The sequence below is a fragment of the Magnolia sinica genome, chromosome 13 (genome assembly GCF_029962835.1).
Source record: "Magnolia sinica isolate HGM2019 chromosome 13, MsV1, whole genome shotgun sequence".
Lineage (NCBI taxonomy): Eukaryota > Viridiplantae > Streptophyta > Magnoliopsida > Magnoliales > Magnoliaceae > Magnolia > Magnolia sinica.
Window position 1 is genome coordinate 26,234,768 of NC_080585.1, and position 5,097 is coordinate 26,239,864.

At 41.0% G+C, this 5,097-nt stretch overlaps 1 non-coding gene across 1 annotated transcript; it reads right to left on the minus strand.

Annotated features, from left to right (window-relative positions):
* Nucleotides 1–3,441: 3,441 nt before the first annotated feature.
* LOC131224402 (small nucleolar RNA R71) lies at nt 3,442–3,548 on the minus strand. The gene has a single exon (XR_009160890.1). It is a non-coding gene; the product is annotated as a small nucleolar RNA R71 (small nucleolar RNA).
* Between the last annotated feature and the right edge of the window lie 1,549 nt (nt 3,549–5,097).

Here is a 5,097-nt window from a genome sequence, read left to right on the forward strand (position 1 = left end):
ACCGGGTTGGACTCGGTCCGGATTAGTCAAGGCCAAACCTGAACTTGGATCGCATCAGGCATCTTGGACTCAGTACCGAGTCAGGTTGAGCTCATACATGGCCCGAGGGCCATAAATTAACCGTACATATCAAATTTCAGCCCTCAGATCACTATGGAAGTGACCCAACAGTTAGATCAGCCCATAGAACAGCGATTTGGGGCCCACCGGATCTCTGGATAAGCTTTAAACTTGGGCTCAACCCCTTAAATGTGCTAGCAGATCGGATGGATGGAGCAGATTGCATCTGAAGCACTGAAGTGGACCCCATGGGAAGTAGCAGTGCATAGTGCACAAGTGCACTCTTGTTGCACCGGACCAGCCCATTGTTCATGGGCCCCACCGACTCTCAATCAAAAGACGGAAACGTCCGTTTCTTCTGGCGTGAAACAGGGGGCCGTTGGATCATTAGTGGGCCTCCATCGTGGCCTATGAAAAAGATCTGAATCGTCCATCATGTAGAGGCGCTAGTTTTGGTCAGCACCATGCTTACTATTTTCAGCCATACACGCGCACGTGCCGGCCACAGCAATCACAAGAAATTCATTTACAGCCATTGGAGCAAGATCACTTCAGTGGGCCACATCTATAGACATTCAAAACTGACCATTCTCGACCGAAATTCCGAGGGGAATCTGGTGGACGGAGTGGATTTTCGAAAAGTTATCTTGAGTGGGCCCCACCAGTACATCAGCGTACGTCGATTTACGTAGGCCCTGTTGTGCGCGCGACCAAAGTTCCGGGCCGTTTTTGCAACCGTGGCGAAGATCGGTCTGTCCATATGAACGGCTCGAATTACTCCTGTGGTGTGGCCGATCAGAGATATGAAGACTGAACGAAGCAGATTGTCCGTTCAGATCATTACACGGCGTCAAAACAGGGGAAAGTGCGGACGTGAATCTGCTGCTGCGTAAGCTGACTTACATAGGGACAGCGTAAGCTCTCCACAGCTGGAGTTCTACACCAGCCGACTACTGCTGCTGATACTGTGAACGCGGTTTGAGTAGCTGGCTGCGTAAACTTTCCAGGGATTCCAGCCACGAATGGGACTCTCTTCACAACCTGGAGAATAAAAAGCGAATGCGGAGGAGGGCTGTGGACGGTGGGTTTTGGTTTTTAAGAGAGCATTGAAGAAGAGACGGGAAGACAGAGGGCAGCCGTGGGAGGAGAGCAGTGATCGGCTTGGCTTGGTTTGGAGGAGTTTTTGAGGAAAAAAAGGTGGTGGAGCTTGGCTTGGCTGGTTTGGCTGCTGGAACATGAGGCTGGAAGAAGATTGAGAGCTGGTTCTTTCTTCTTTACTTATGTTTTTTTCCCTTCTTTTCTTTTATTTTTTTTAAGATTTAGCCCATTCATGTGTGGCTAAACCTCTTAGCTAGGGCTAAGAGGTGAAGCTTATAGCGAGATGGGAGATTCTACCTTGTGCCTTTAAAATTCATAAACTGAATTTGATTTAGTTGATTATTAAAGGAATATTTTTCTTAGTTTTTAATGGTCTGTTGTGACTGAAATTACAATGGGTTTGCAATGGCTTTGAGTATTTCTTTCCCCTTTTTATGTTTATGAAGTCAGGAAGCCCTGTTGTTCATCATTGTTCCATGGGCATGGTATGGATGATGGTATCCTTCCTAACCTTCATACATTATTGGTTGGTTGGTAATTAGTTTAATTCTGTTGTTTACTTTGTCTCCTGGGCATGGTTTGATGATGGAATCCATTCTAATTCATATACCTGTCATCTCTTGAAAACTATATCAAAGAAAGTCTAGTTGATTTCCATGATTTTTGAAGCAGGCATAAGATCTCCCTGATCTCTACAAGTGGATCCTTTGAATCCCTAGTTTCCTTCCTCTGAATTCTTTAAGTTTTAGATAATTATTCCACAATTATTCCTTAAATTCTATTTGATTTAGATCACATCTTAGACTAGTTCTATTTCTACCTAGTTTCAGGAAACGTACAAGTTTCAGTCCCTGTGGATTCGACCTCGGTCTTACCGAGTTTATTACTACATCACAACCCTATACTTGGGGAGTGAACAAGTTTTTGGCGCCGTTGCCAGGGACTGACGGTTACGTTTTTCTGAAATTAATTAGTTTTAAAATTAGGTTAGGATTAAGATTTTACTTACTTTAAGATAAAAGTTTTTATTTTATTTTATTCCATTGTTTTTAGAACTTAACCTGTTTTCCTGTTTTGTAGGATCCTGACATAAGTTCTTAAATTGGTAATTCCTTCCTAATTTCTCTACTTTTTCTGTTTTTAGAATTAAGGTTTAAATCTTAGAAATTTTCTAACTCTAGTATTTCTCTATTTGTAGGAAATAGTTTATTTTTAGAAACTTTCCTCTTTTGTTTTTAGAAACTAGGTTAGTTATTTCCCTTTTTAGAGATTAACCTTCTATTCTTGTTCTCTAGTAACTTTCTAATTCTAACTCTCTTAGAATCTAATTTGTTTCCTAATTTATTTTTATTTAGAAACTAACTTTCTTATTTTGTAGGCCTTTAAGATAGAAATTTCTAATTCGGTAAGCTCCTTCCCTACTTTCTATTTTTCAGTTCTCTTTTAATAATTTACTTTCTAGTTTAGGTCTTTCCTAATTTATTTTAGAAATTTTCACTTTCTTTTAGGAATTCCTTCTTTTAGAAATTAATTTACTGCTATTTTTCTTTTAAAGGATTGTTCTTCTCTTTTTAAAATCTAACTTATTTTGTTTTATTTTGCAAGTTTTAACTTAAGACTCCAATTTGGTAATTTCTTTCCAACTCTCCCTCTCTTTCTTTTTAGATTTTCTTTTCCTTTCTTAGGACTAGGCTTTAAATTTGATTGAGGGCTGCGAGTGTTTCATGCCCAAGTGGGCCCGTGACAACACTCGACGTCTCTTAATCGAAGGAGGATTAGTTGAGGGGTTGACTATCCATTCGCAGGACTAGACACCGCTTAAAATTCCCTGAGTCAATTGAAGTTATGGCTGAAGACCAACCTCCTCTACTTCCACCCAGGGTGGAGGATACCCAAGATGAGAATGAGGTGCAACAGGCACCCCCGCCTCGTACTTTACGAGATTATCTACAACCGGTGGGAGTGAGTACGCCCTCATGCATGATTTTTCCTGAAAACACAGGACAAATGGACATCAAGCCAGGAGTTATCCAACTTCTCCCCAAATTCCATGGACTTGAATCAGAGAGTTCATATTTACATTTGAAAGAGTTCGATGAGATTATGGCTATATTATGTTTTCCTAATGTATCTGAGGATACAATTAGGCTGAAACTCTTTCCTTTTTCCTTAAAAGAGAAAGCTAAGATGTGGTTACATTCACTGCGTCCTAGATCCATTGGCACATAGAACGACATGCAGAGGGAATTCATAAAAAAATTCTTCCCACATCATAAAACGATTACCCTCGGAAAAGCAATCATGAACTTTACCCAAAAGGAAGATGAAACATTCCTCCAATGTTTGGAAAGGTTCAAAGATTTAGTCAATTCTTGCCCACAACACGGATTTGAAACGTGGCGCATTACAAATTTTTCTATGATGGTGACATCTTCCATGCGCCGAATGGTCGAGACAATGTGTAATGGAGAGTTCATTAATAAAGATGTTGACGAGGTATGGGATTACCTCGATAGTCTTGCTGAAAAAACACAATCATGGGACTATTACCCAAAGTCGAACACCACGTCTAGGCCGACTCAATTAAAGGAGAAAGGTGGATTATATCTCTTGAAAGAAGAGGATGATCTCAAGTGTAAAGTGACTACGCTCATAAGGAAAGTTGAGGCCATGGAAGGAAAGAAGGATAAGGTTAATGAAATTGTTTGCGGCATCTGTGATTGCAACATTCATACAACTGAAAATTGTCCTACAATACCCACCTTTCGAGGAGTGTTGAATGAACAAGCTAATGCCGTAAACAACTATCAAAGACCTTTTACTGGACCTAACTCCAATACATACAATCCTGGCTGGAAAAATCATCCAAACTTTAGTTGGAGGAATGGACAAACGGCTACCCCTCCAGGTTTCTTCAATCAAAATCCAAATCAAGTGAAACCTCAAGAGGAACCGGTTCAAAATTTCATACAAGAGCTGGCTCAGGCAATGCGGGGAATCACAGATTTTATGCAAAAGATAGATTCTCGTATGACGGTTATAGAAAAGGGGATGCTTCCTACACAACCTCTCACCAATCCTAAACTGCAGTACGAGATTAATGATCCCAGCTCTTCAAATCAGATGGGGCACGCTAAATCCATCACCACTCTTAGGAGTGGAAAGATCATTGATAAAACTCTTCCGGTTAGACCCGAAAAGCCTCAAGAACCAGAAGAGGACAACAATGATGGATCTAGTGATATCCCACAAAAATTAGAACCGGAACCTCTAGAGAAGCCAGTTGCTCCGTTCCCCCAACGGTTGGTTTTACCAAAACCTCTCTCTAACTCTCAGGATATCCTAGAGGTGTTGAAACAAGTGAAAGTCAACATTCCTCTACTTGATGTCGTTAAATAGATACCTTCATATGCCAAATTTCTGAAAGACTTATGCACGACCAAACGACGGCAGAGTATTCAAAAGAAGATTTTCTTGACCGAGAAAGTGAGTGCCATCCTAAAGCAAGACGTGCCACAGAAATTCAAAGATCCCGGTAGCCCAACCATATCATGTGTAATCGGGAACCATCGAATTGATCACGCACTTCTTGACTTAGGAGCGAGCGTCAATCTGATTCCCTACTCGGTATACAAACAGTTAGGTTTGGGTGAATTAAAACCCACCCTAACCACACTACAACTTGCTGATCGCTCTGTTCGTGTACCAAGAGGGATAATTGAGGATGTGTTGGTCCAAGTTGATAGATTTTACTACCCTGTAGATTTTATCATCCTGGACACCGAACCCATCAATAACATAAGCACTCAGATCCCCGTCATTCTTGGCCGCCCATTCCTTGCCACTTCAAATGCAATTATCAATTGCAGGAATGGTGTCATGACTATGTCTTTTGGGAATATGACATTGGAGTCAAACATCTTTTTCAATAACGGCAGA